The 14,293-nt window shown below is 34.3% G+C and overlaps 1 long non-coding RNA gene across 1 annotated transcript in view; it reads right to left on the reverse strand.

The window, feature by feature from the left end:
- LOC141380898 (uncharacterized) overlaps positions 1-14,293 on the reverse strand; it is a 40,248-nt gene that overhangs the window by 18,879 nt on the left and 7,076 nt on the right. The window contains exon 2 of the long non-coding RNA XR_012400261.1: positions 7,682-7,802. This is a non-coding gene — a long non-coding RNA (uncharacterized lncRNA). The remainder of the gene's footprint in view (positions 1-7,681; positions 7,803-14,293) is intronic.

Genomic DNA, 14,293 nt, shown 5'->3' on the forward strand with positions numbered 1-14,293 from the left:
ATATATCCATCCATCCATCCATCTATCCCTCCAACAATCCACCAACAAGCCATCCATTCATCCATCCATAATCCATACATCCATCAACAACCCATCCATTCATACATCCATCAACAATACACCCATCCATCAATCAACAATTCATCCCTCCATCCATCCATCATCCATTCATCCATCCATCCAAAAATAATCCATCAATCCACCCATTCATCATCCATCCATCCATCCATCAACAATACATCTATCCAGACATCCATCAACAAACCGTCTATCCATCCATACATCCTTCCATCCAACAATCCATCCATCCATCAACAATCCGTTCATCCATCCATCAACAATCTATTCATCCATCATCAATCCGTCCATCCATCCATCCATCCATCTACAATCCATCCAACCATCTATCCGTCCATCCATCCGTCCATCCATCCATCCATCCATCCATCCATCCATCCATCCATCCACCAACAAGCCATCCATTCATCCATCCATCATCCATAAACCATCCATCCATCCATCCATTTATCCATCCATCATCAATACACCCATCCATTAATTAACAATTCATCCCTCCAACTATCCATACACCATCAAGCCATCATCCAACCATCCGTCAACAAACCGTCTATCCATTCATCCAACAATCCATCCATCCATTCATCAACAATACAACCATCCATTCATCAACAATCCATCTATCCATCCATCCATCCATCCATCCATCCATCAATCAACAATCCATCCATCTATCAACAGTCCATCCATCCATCAACAATCCGTCCATCCATCAACAATCCGTACATCCATCCATCAACATTCCATTCATCCACCCTTCCATCCATTGTCCATCCATCAACAATACATCTATTCATTCATAAACATTACATATGTCTATTCATCACCTGCGTCCGAAATTGCATACTTCTCATTAATATAGTACAGATCCATATATCTATCCATGATCCATCCATCCATCAAAAATCAATCCATCCATCTGCAATCCATCCATCCATCCATCCATCCCTTATATCCATCAGTCCACAATCCATCCATTCTTCTATCAATCCTTAATGTCCATCAATCTGCAATCCATCCATCTATCCATCCGCAACCCATTCATCAATCCGTAACCCATCCGTCCAGTCAATAAATGCATTTCTTTTTCGTATTCATTTAGCAGTTTATAAAATGTAATAATATGAGTGCATATAGAAGGTAAGGTAACTATATATGCTGCTGTTTACTGTGCTCATGCTGAACACATGTTATGTATGTGAGTGTGTGTGTGTGCGCACTATATCGGTCAGTAGAACAGAGGAACTCAATATCTGACAGCTTGATCACACAGATGGAGACACTGATCTACAGCTCCACGTCTCCACTATCAGCCCTGCTTCAGTCCTTGATGGTTCTCTCTGATAGCACAACACTCATCTATGACCTCAATAATCTATAACCTTGATCACCTGCAGAAACACTGCCCGTGATCAAGTGCAATTTGTTTTTTGTATTTGTTGTCATGATACAGTATATGTGCTGACTAATAGTATGCAAAATAAAAGTGTAAATAAATAATAAAGTAACAAATACTATTTTACTATATTTACTTTTATATATCAATGACACAGCTTAAAAAATAAATATAATTATATAATCATTATAATATATAATACAATAAATATAACCAATATCTCTGATGTTATGTACTTATGTATCAAATGTACTTCATTTGGTATTTATATTTTCACTTAGACTTAACTTACTGAACAAGGGATGTGATTAACAATTGACAATACATTAATGTTAACCTCTGTCAATATTTGATTAGTTTTGCCATACAAAAGACCAATAAAAAGATTGAAAATAATATAGTCAATAAAATATTTTAACAGATAAAAAATCATTTTGTGACATGTTTATATTTTCTAATTTACATTTAAATAAAATATAGAATCAGAATGCATTTTAGTGCTAAGTGCATTTATACAAGAAGCAAGGAGCTTCCAGTTCAGAAAGTACAATATAGTGCAAACATAAAAGTAAAAATCAATAGTAATAGAAAATAGAAGAAAATAAAAAAGGAGTTGTGAATGTGCATGTGGTATTTACAGAAGATTTGATGGGTTATTTATAGATGTTCAGTACTGAGGTGTGTTATGTGTTGTTCAGGTGGGATATACAGTAGAATCCTGAAAAAAAAGTATTACAGTTGCCAAACATATTAAGCTGCAGCAACAATTTTTTCCGCAGTAATAACATACTGATACACAGTTTCAGTGTAGAATATATATTTTTAAAACTATTTTATACAACTTAATTATTTTATATGAATAATTGATTTTTTATTTTATTTTTAAAAGTGCAATTTTAAGGAAAAAAGTAAATAAAAAAAAGTATAAAGTGTTTTTTTCTTCACAATATTACTGCTTTAAAGGGCACCTATGGTGAAAAATCTACTTTTCAAATTGTCTGGACAGACATGTATATAAATATAGTGTATAGACCGTCATATAGGGGTGATATAAACACACACAGTCCTTTTTTTTTTCAATTTAACAACATAAAAACGTTGGACCAATTGTAGCAGTTTTTAGATCGACCGCAACTTTACGTAGGAGTGCGGTCCCCCCGCCCATCAATCTTGATTGACAGGCGGGATTCAATATTTAGTCCCCTGCAGATCTCTACCACAGAGTGCTATCTAAACATGCGAATGTCCGTGTCTGGTGTGCCATGTCGCGGCTCTAAGCGGGTCATCCGGTGCCTCAGTCAAAGTTAATTCAGTGTCCGTGGTTATTCGTCTGTGTACAAGTTCGGCACTTTAAACTAGCACACAGTTGGCTGAGAAACTATACAAAGACACAAATGATTGTTTACTCTCTGCTTGGTCTGTGGCCAAGGCGTACATGTACGGCTGAATGCTGCTCCTCTCATGCAGCGCCTCTGTCTGCCTGTTTGTTGCCAAACACAGAGCGGGCAAGCTCTTGGCTCCGCCCCCTTGATACGTTAGGCGGGAATTTGAAACTAATTTTCTTGTGAAGCTACACATCCCTAAAACAGCAAACTGTGTACACACCCCCAAAATAACACTTTTGAACACATTATAATAAAATCATCTGAACTGTGTTGAACTGAACCTAAACTGGCACACTCAGAAGAACCTTAAAACTAATATTAAATCATAAAAAAGAGGTAAACTATGTGCCCTTTAAAGGATCAAAAGAACTTTAGCATAAAAATAAATAAATAAATAATTTTTTGTTTAATTTTATTGTTTTTTATTATCATTTGTTTATTTTTGCAACCTCCAACAGTTATAAATAATATAAATAAATAAATAAATAAATAAATGATTATTTTATTTTATTACAACCTCCAATACTTATATTTTAAATAAATAAATATTTTTTAGCATTTTATTTTATTTAATTTTATTATTATTTATTATTTTTTATTTTATTTTGTTTTATTGCAACCTCCAATAGTTTAAATAAATAAATAAATAAATAAAAATTAATACATGAAAAATAATATAAATAAATAAATATTTAATTTTTTTAAATTTTCTTATATTATTTATTTAATTTTATTGCAACATCCAATAGGTATATTTTAAATAAATAAATATTTTATTGCAACATCCAATAGTAATATTTTAAATAAATAAATAAATATTGTATTTTATTGCAACCTTCAATAGTTATATTTAAAAAAATATATATATTTTATTGCAATGTCCAATAGTTATATTTTAAATAAATAAATAAATAAATAAATATTGTATTTTATTGCAACCTCTAATAGTTATATTTTAAATAAATATTTTATTTATTTATTTTTATATAATTTTATTGCAACCTCCAATAGTTACATTTTAAATAAAAAAAATATATATATATATATATATATTTTTTTTTTATTATCATCTTATGGCAACCTCCAATAGTTACAGTTAAAATAAAAAAATAAATATTTTATTTTATTGCAACCTCCAATAGTTATATTTTAAATAAATAAATAAATATTTTGTTTTATTGCAACCTCTAATATTTATATTTTAAATAAATAAATAAATGAACACATATTTTATTGCAACCTTCAATAGTTATATTTTAAATAAATAAATAAACAAATAAATACATTTTTATGTTATGTTATCTTATCATATTATTTTATTTTATCATTTCGATCTGTTTTATTGAATTTTTTTTTATTTTATGGCAACCTCAAATATTTATATTCTATTAATTTCCCCCCTCTATGAACCAGGTGCTAAAAATATCCAGGCAGTGTATTGCAGTCAGCAATTCATTCTTATTGTCTTGACAATGACTTCTAAATGCGCCGTTTCTAACCAAGACAAACTTCAACAACAATGATATATTTAGTTTACTGAATAAAGTCATTACACCATTTCCTGAGCACCTAAATTACCCATTCTCAGCATTTGTGCTATTATTCAGAAAAGACAATAACATAAAATGATTATCTTCATGAGGTCCAAAGAAGCGTTAAACATTACCCTAATTAGAACAAACAATCAAACCAAATAATTGGCGTTGGTGGATGGAAGCATTTGGAGCCTGTTCAAAAAATTTCCCCAAAGGACATTTAAAATAGCGAGGTACGAACAGCCTATTGCTGACTCGCCGGATAATTATCTCAATTGGTTTAATGAAGTAAAAAAAAAAAAACTCATTTCATATAGGGTTTAGCTCATGTCAGTGCTTTGTGTTTTCTTGCTGTTATAATACAACGGCTACAATTTGGTACAAGATGTCAGAGTTTAATAGACTGGGTTGAAGTGAACGTTAATAAGATGGTGAGGCGTTAATGAGGTTGAACAGCCACAGAAAGGCCAGAGACTTTAAAACCGGACACTGCCGGAGGGCCTGAATAACTCTATGCTGATGAGAAAAAACTGTTCTGATGAGAAACCGCTCTGGTTGCTTTTTCAAAGATCAGGAGTAATGATAAAGATCTGGGTTACGTTCAGATCAAACATGTATCCTAAAATTCTGTTGATAAACCCAGCAATGTCAAAACGACATCCAATAGACTCTGACGTTCAAAATGCTACTCTATTTAGTCAAAATGTTAACGTTCATTTGACATCCACACATTGGTACATTGCTGGGTTGTTTATCACAAAGCTTCATTTACTAACTACAAATTTACACTGGATTGTGTATGGCTACAATGCATTGAAATGTTTTCAAATGACATCAAATTGACATCTAACATTAAAAAAAGCACAGCCAAAATCAATTCCTTGACAGTTCGATAATCGATTTTGGCCAGTTTTGTGACGCCAATGTTAGATGTAAATTTGATGTAGTTTTTACATGAAGATAGTCAAATGACATCTATTTGATGTCAAATCTATTTGATGTCAAAATGTTGACGTTCATTTGACATCCACACATTGAATGCAGTTTTAACCAAAGGCGCAACATAAAAACAATTCTAATATAAAACATTTTTATTTATGGAAAAGCTTCAATTACTAACTATGAATTTACACTAGATTTTGCATTGCTACAATGCATTACAATGCGTTCAAATGACATCAAATTTACATATAATATTGGCGCCAAAAAGCACGCCAAAAATTAATTACATGACAGTTTGGCAATCGACATTGGCCAGTTTTTTTAACGACAATGTTAGATGAAAATTTTATGTAGTTTTTACACCCGGATAGTCAAATGACATCTATTTAATGTCAAATCTTTTGGGTGTCAAAAAGTTGACGTCCATTTAAAAACTACACATCGATGTGCTTTTAACCATTAAAAGCGCAACACAAAAATAAATATAATATAAAAAGTTTTTAATCATGAAAAAGCTTCAATTACTAACTACAGATTTACAGCCGATTGTGTAGTGCTAGAATGCGTTAAAATGTGTTCGAATAACATCAAATATACATCCAACACTGACGCCAAAAAACGCGTCAAAAATCATATTATGACAGATCAGTAATCAATTTTGGCCTGTTTTTTGATGCCAATGTAAGACGTCAATTGGATGTAGTTTTTACATCAAAATAGTCAATTGATATCAAATTGAATTGCCAATTGTGTTTTTGATGTTGAAACGTACATTAGGCAAACTGGGTTTTCTTTAAAAGTCAGAGTAGACAATTTTATCTAAAAGCATTTTTTTATGGCAGTGAATGTAAAAGCATGGATATAAAGCAGTACTGTTAGCTAGGTAGCTAGCAGGGGACTATTTTCAGGTGCTGTGTAATTTTATTGCCCCTGCTGCAGCCATGGTCCAGCAGCAATGTTCATTGATGATTACGCCAGAACAAGAGTACAGTTCCAAGCCATATCAGCCTATAAAATAGCAACTTTTCATTTTCAATCAGTATAAGTAGATGCAACCAATGAAGAGTCAAGTTTTAAATATGAAAATTATCGAAACTCTGCGCTGAAATTTTTAAAAGAGATGCTAATGGTCTAATCAAATTAAATGATTGATGCTAAGCTAAACGTGACCCCATCAGACCCACAAATCAGCTGAATGAATTCAAAATGTTCTGGGGGAGTTAGAAAAAGAGCCTACCACCAAACAAGTGGAGTGTTCCTTTAAAATCCGCAGGAAACAACAAATAAATAAATAAATAAATAAATAAATAAATAAATAAATAAAATAAGAAAATAAATCAATCCCAAAAGAGATCCTAAATTCCTTCTATTGTGGCCTCAAGCAATCTATCAGTTTCCATTTAGATTTGATGTCAAAAATGAGGTCTATTTGATGTCAAAAGGTTGACATCCACACTGATGCATTTTTGACCACCCAAAACACAAATTTAATTGTAATATAAAAAGGTTTTGTTTATCGGATAGCTTTAATAACCAACTACAAATTTACACTGGATTTTGTAATGCTACAATGTATTACAATGCGTTCAAATGACATTAAATAGACATTTAAAAATTACAAAATGAGCCTACTTCCAAATAAGTAGAGAGAGTTCCAATGACCCTCAAATTTAGCTTGTTTGTACTTTATTTGTTTTTTGTAGTGGTCTGCATAAGCAGTGGTCTCTCACTCCTGTCTCCACATCAGTGAATGTTTGCCAAGGTAAAGCCGTGGATCCGACAGCAGGAGTGTTTCTGAACAGCAGCCATCGACTCTTGTTAGGCGCTCTTAAGAGGCAGGAGGTCGCATGGCGTCTCTTGTTGTATTTTCCGAAGCCGCTCCTCTTATTGCGGCTCCACCGGCGAGTAATTAACAGCTCACCTCTCCAGCCCAACAGTCATGTGCTGGTTTCCAGCAGAGGGGATGGTAATTAGGGAATGTGTTGGGAAGAAGCAAGATGAGCGCCGGGCTTCTTCATACAGCCAAAATACTGCAGTGAGCATGTGTGTGTTGACAGATTTCTCAGTTTTGGGTGAACTATAGTTGGAGAGCGAATTATGTATTTTTAAAATTTATAAATATATATTATACATTTATTGACTATTGTGAGGGTTAATTTATTAGTTTTTTTGATAATGTTATTCAACATTCAAAATTCAACACAGACTCATTCTGAAAGCGTGGCCCTATATACATTTCTGGAGATCACAAATGATGTAGCCAGAATGTATGTCTTTAAAATGAAATGTCTTTAGACCTTTAGAGAGCTACAGAGCGATATAATGCCATTCTTTAACACGCTTACCAGCTGATTGCTTACGCCCATGTGGATGACTTTCTCACTGTTACCAGTTTGTCCAGTAGCTTGCCATGTACATCAGCGAACTTGAGACGCAGAGGAGTTGACCACGACAATATGTCCGAGTCTGGCGAAGAACAGTTCCAGAAAGCCGGTAAGACAAAAACAGAAGCCAAAAACAAAAAACAATTAAGTAAATAACATAGTGAGAATGTGGTAAAATTTGAACAACATGGTAAAAATCAGGCGAGGGGTTTTCTTTTTCTGGATTGCTTTTTAAAACTGTCAGTTGGGTTTAGGAAAGTGGGTTGGCGGGTCATTCTGTGGTTTTGAAAACACTATTGGTTGGGTTTAGGGAAGGAGGAAGGTGGGTCAGTCGATCGGTCAGTCAGTCACTCAGTTGACAGTTTCCTCTGGTGGATTTAAGCGAGAATAGCAGGCACAATTGGCACTCACGAGAGAAATTTGAGATCTAAAAAAGTGCACAAAGCAGCCTCTGATGATTCGCAAAAACAAAAACTGCAAAAAAAAAAAAAAAAAACAAACAAAAAAAAACCCATCTCTCTTGGGATGTGTTTGACGCTCTTCAGAATTGTATAAAGCAGTATGTTTTCAGAATGAGCCTGTGTTGAAAAGATTCCTGAAATCTTAGGCTAAAATTTGTTGGAATCATGTCATCTTTCTCCTAAAGTTCTGACATCAGAAGATTTCAGATTTTGTCCTGCAATGTGACATCAGCAGCTATGAGCGTCAAATCAAGAACCAATAGGAGCACCAAATCTGAAGACACAATCACCAAAACAACTTGAAACCACTGCAGGGAAATGTCGAAACATTTTTTCTGGTTTTACTATTGAGGCACACTTTGAGGAAAATTACAGCTACAGTTTGTTAATGTTTGCCCTGAGCCATAATTTCCAAACACAAGATAGAAAATGTCACAAATGGATGACATCAAACAAACTGGGTGAGATTTCTTGCATGTCCGCATTTGACGCATCTTGATTGTCGTCATTCTGGCATTATGACAACTGAGACCTTACAATCTGCAGTCTGACAAGCTAAAATAATATATATATATATATATATATATATATATATATATATATATATATATATATATATATATTAAAAACGTACAGCGCGAGCCAGGATTAAAGGTACTGTTTGTAAGTTTCTGACTCATTTAAAGTATAAAAATCCATAATATGTTTGCAGATGTTTAAGAATCATGTCAAATGATCATTCTTGTTTATCCAAAACCATGCTGAAGTCAGATATACTGCTTTCAAAATGAAAGTTAGGTGCCGGAACATCTGTCTTTGTTTTGGTTATTTTAACCCACCCACTGCCACTTTGGCCAATTATATTTCAACATTCCAGATTTCTTCGATAGAAAACTGCGTATTTCATTTATTTAGTCAGGGAGGCTTTAGAAGCATGCCTTCCATTACCGAAATGCAACCTCTGGTGGACAGTAGCAGCCTCCGAAAGAAGACACAGATTCAGAGTTCCACATGAAGTAGTTATTATTAATTAGCAAATAATATAAATATCACGAATGTAAACATTAGGTGAGCAAGTTACACTGTAACCCTGTGTCCCAAAACACATTATGTGACGATATTTGCAGTGATAAGCAATTTGGCTGTTTGCACCAGATGAAACACGACAGAAACTTAAATACAGCCATTCAGAAGCACAGAATAGTGCACTTACTGCACTAACAAAATGGTAAGGTTTACAGTCTAATTAATACATCGTAAACCTCTTTAACATTATTCAAGAGTTCACACTTAGCTGATGATTGATTATTAAGCTCGTTTGGCATGCTGTCCCAGGAGAGAGCCCTGAGCTTATAAGATCCTTGAGCCCTGGGCTCCTTCGCGTTGCAGAGCGAAAGGGGAGTTTGAGCTCACGTTTCTTCGAGACGAAGGTATCGAGATGAGAGAAGTCTGGTTATTTATAGTGAGTTAAGAATCAGCTGATAGGATAATTAGTCATGAGCTAAAGTTGGAGCAGCTGTGAACAATCATAAGCAGGCGATCCACTCGCAACTTCTTTAGAAATAAACTTCACTTATATGTGGATGCCTATTGATTGATATTTGTTGGCCTGCACTGAATCACAGTTCCAAAGTTTAATTTCCAGATTTGAGGTAAACTAATAAATGTCACATAAAAATGGCATTCACACTCACATTATTAGCATTTACACTACTAATATTATTAGCATTATTAGCATTAACCACATTAACTATTCTGGCATATGTTTTACGCATGGAAGGATGCCCTTCCAGCTACAACTCAGAACTAGAAAACACCCGTGCAAACTCCACACAAAAAATGCCAACTGGCCCAGCCGGGACTCAAACCAGCGAACTTCTTGCTGTGAGGGGACAGTGCTAACCACTGAGCCACCCACTACTGAACTGTTTTTTTGTTAATGACAGCTTAAAGACACCTCTTGTAAAGAGATTGGAGTCGCATGCCACTTTTGTCAATTAAATAAGACTGAAAGAGAACTAATAAATCCCACTCTTGATCCTGCATTTTGCTAACTTTTTTAGAACTGGGGCTGTAGCTTCTAAACTTCAAAACTATAACTCACATGCACACGTTATGCAGCACAAAGACAGATTGAACTGAAGACTATATTGTATCTGTCAATTTCCGAGATGACTAAACGAAAAGTAAAAAAAAAAAATAACTAGTCGTCGTAGGTGCTGCCTTTGTAGAAAGCGGAAGCGAGGTCAGTTCTCCAGACGGCATCTTCAGTGGTTCATTATCGTCAGCTGTGTGTGTCGGTACAGTACAGCGTCTCTTCAAAAGCGTCTAAAGCACAGATCACTCATCCTTCTGTTCTTCACAGGTTACTTCAGTGTCGCAGCGTCCTTGAGTTCCCAAGATTCTCTTTCATTCCGCGCAGCTGAAAGAGAGTCGCGTGAATGCCATTTGAGGTCCACATAAAACCTCCAGCTTTTAGATGTAAATGCGTCACCGTTGATGGAGCTCTCACATATGTATGAATCGAAAAACGGTGGTTTCATTTACATCCTGAAAGATGTTACCATGGCGATGGAAATATTTATGATGGGAAGAATGAGCGCCACACACTAATCCATGCCGTATTCAAACCTGGTGAAAAGTTAGACATCAGCATTTTCTTTCGTCTCTGTTGCATGACTTGTGCACGCTACTTCAGAAATCTTAATAGTGTGCAGCAGACTTTATAGATTTTCTCTATCCACCCTTTTCTGCATGTGTTTCAAATAATGAGTTGCACTTCTGACAAGCTTTCATTCAAAAGCAACTGAAACACATCATTTTGAATAATAAGCCTGTCCTACGAATAATTCATAAACACAGTGAAAAGCTATGAGAGGTAAGTTTGGGTTTGTGTTTTATATTTATCCATCAATAAAGTAATGTTATGCTTGGTATTTTATTGTGACATTATTATCAAAAGAAAAATATCCAGTGGAATATTATTTACTGTCATCATGGCAATTATAAAATAAATCAGTTATTATTCATTCAATTTCTTGTCGGCTTAGTCGCTTTATTAATCTGGGGTCGCCACAGCAGAATGAACCGCCAACTTATCCAGTGTGTTTTTATGAAGCGGGTGCCCTTCCAGCCACAACCCATCTCTAGGAAACATCCACAAACACTCACTTACACACACAACGGACAATTTAGCCAACCCAATTCACATGTACCGCATGTCTTTGAACTGTGGGGGAAACCAGAGCACCCGGAAGAAACCCACGCGAACGCAGGGAGAACATGCAAACTCCACACAAAAATGCAAACTGAGTAGAGGATCAAACCAGCAACCCAGCAACCATCTTGCTGTGAGGAAACAGCACTACCTACTTCGCCACTTCTTCGCGCTATCAGTTATTAGTAATGAGTTATTAAAACTATTATTTTTAGAAATGTATTGCAAAAAATTCTCTCCGTTAAAAAAAAATAAACAAGAAAAAAAATAAACGGGGTAATAATTCTAACTTCAACTGTATGTGTGTATATATATATATATATATATATATATATATATATATATATATATATATATATATATATATATATATATATATAATTTGTAATAACTCATTTATTTTATTTTTGCCATGATGACAGTAAATAATATTTTACTAGATTTTAAGGCACTTTTATACAGCTTAAAGTGACATTTTAAGGCTAAACTAGGTTAATTAGGTTAACTAGGCAGGTTAGAGTAATTAGGCAAATTCTTTTATAATGATGGTTTGTTCTGTAGACTAACAAAAACAATATAGCTTAAAGGGGCTAATAATTTTGACATTAAAATGACTTAAAAAAATTAAAACTGCTTTAATTCTTGGCAAAATAAAATAAATAAGACTTTCCCCAGAAGAAAAAATATTATCAGACATACTGTGAAAATATTTAAATACTGTGAAATATTTAAAAAAGAAAAACTAATTCAAAGGGGGTTTAATAATTCTGACTTCAACTATATATATATATATATATATATATATATATATATATATATATATATATATATATATATATATATATATATATATATATATATATATAAATATATATATATATATATATTTATATATATATATATATATATATATATATATATATATATATATATATATATATATATATATATATATTTATAAAACCATGAACCCACTTATGTACAATTATTATATAGTATTATATATCATTTCTAAAACCAATGGCAATAAAAAAATAAAAAGTGAATGGCCACTCATGCATAGCATATTAATTTCTCCATTTAACATTTGTAGCCAATCAAATGAGCTCTAATAGAAAAAGGACACGCATCCTCTACATTAACAGACAAGTGTTGAGTCTCTCGGTGTTTGTTTCATTTGCAACGGCTATTTGTTTTCATGTAAAGCCCTGGATGTGTTTTATTACTCAGCTTTTATTTTTAATTTTTTCTATCTGGAGTGAAACAAATATGATGACTGACTGACTGGCAGAGCAGACACTCTTTCTGCCCATTTGAATAATCACTGAACAGGCCTGTTTTTGGAACCACTGAGGGGTAAATACCCACGAGCTAATGCTAGGTTGGTGGAGTGTGGGATCTGTCTCAGATTAATGCATCAAGAGAGGGATTTAACCTTGAGATGAGAAGGTGAGAAGACCGACTGTGGTTCAAAGGGCCTGACAATCACTCTCACAGCGGCTGAAAAACAACTAGAGCAGTTGCTTGTTTTGAAGAGCATCAAGTTGCCAAGCAACATCATTTTATTGAATAGACTAGCTAGATAAAACCAAACGAAACACATCGTAGCCTTTTTTACTCAGACGCTTTTAATTAATATAATCATTTATCTTTTTTCGTTATATGAAGAACACATTGAAATTTTTATTTTCAGTCACGCTTTTTAAAATGCCATTTTTACCTTTTATTTTATATTTTTATAATTTTATTAGATTTTTAAATTGATTTTATTTGATAGTTTTATTTTTAAAGATTTATTTTTGACATTTATGGAGTTACCGTGTTAGGAAATGTTTGGCGGTGGAACCATGCCTCACTTTTTCTCCTTAACCAATACACCTACTCCCTTATTTAAGGCAACCCAGCCCTCTAGCACTCTTCTTCTCGATCTTTTAAAACCACCCTTTCTCCCTCTATTTCCTCGCTTCCTATTAACAATCCTATAACCCTCTCTCCACTCCCAGGTTAAATCGGAGGGTCCTAATCACGCTACCAAAATATTACAGAGACAGTATCTCCACTCTGAATCTCATCATCGAAGGACGCCCGATGAACCTACCTACCTGTTTACAGTTTATCCTCTTACTTCCCTTCCCCATCATCCCACTGTCCTCTTACTGTCCCCTACGTCCCTTCAATAAAGTCTAGCCCAAAGTGTGGCGTAGTCCATGCTGGTGAATTGCCTTTTATTTGAAAAGACAGTATGTTGACAGGAAGTGAAGTGGGATTGAGAGGGGGATATGATCGGAAAAGGTCCTCGAGACGGGATTCGAACTCGGGACGCCTGAAGCGCTTCTACACCAAACATCGGTGCGCTAACGACTGGGCTATTGAACCAACTCTTTGATTGTGTTAACATTTACCTGTCCAGGGGCTGCAGGTGGAAAATAGCAACTTTGCTAAAACCTGGCACAACGCATCTTTAATTTTCGAGGTCAATGTATTTTTGTGCATGTCCAGGTTGAATAAATAAATGAAGAGTTTAGATGCAAAAGCCGCTAAACGGCACTTCGTCAAAAATGAGATGACATTAAGTGAATGCTTTAAGCATGTAGTAAACAAAAACAAATGGATTTGCTTCAAATCATTTAAATCACAGCGTTAGCCCATTCAGAAATAACAGTTTGTTGGCAAAAGCCGTTAAACGCAACTTTCCTTTGACAGAAAAAGCCACTATATCCTGAGAACCAATCAGAAGGTGCAAAGCGAATGATATGTTTTTAATGTAGCAGCGCTCCATTACGCCAGCTTTCGATTTAGATTTTAAAAGAGGGAGTTTGATGAACCGGATGAGGCTGTCCGACTATCAGTGAATGACAAATAAAAAAAGATCCCTTACCTCAAAACTCAGCGACG

Source organism: Danio rerio, chromosome 25 (assembly GCF_049306965.1).
Source record: "Danio rerio strain Tuebingen ecotype United States chromosome 25, GRCz12tu, whole genome shotgun sequence".
Lineage (NCBI taxonomy): Eukaryota > Metazoa > Chordata > Actinopteri > Cypriniformes > Danionidae > Danio > Danio rerio.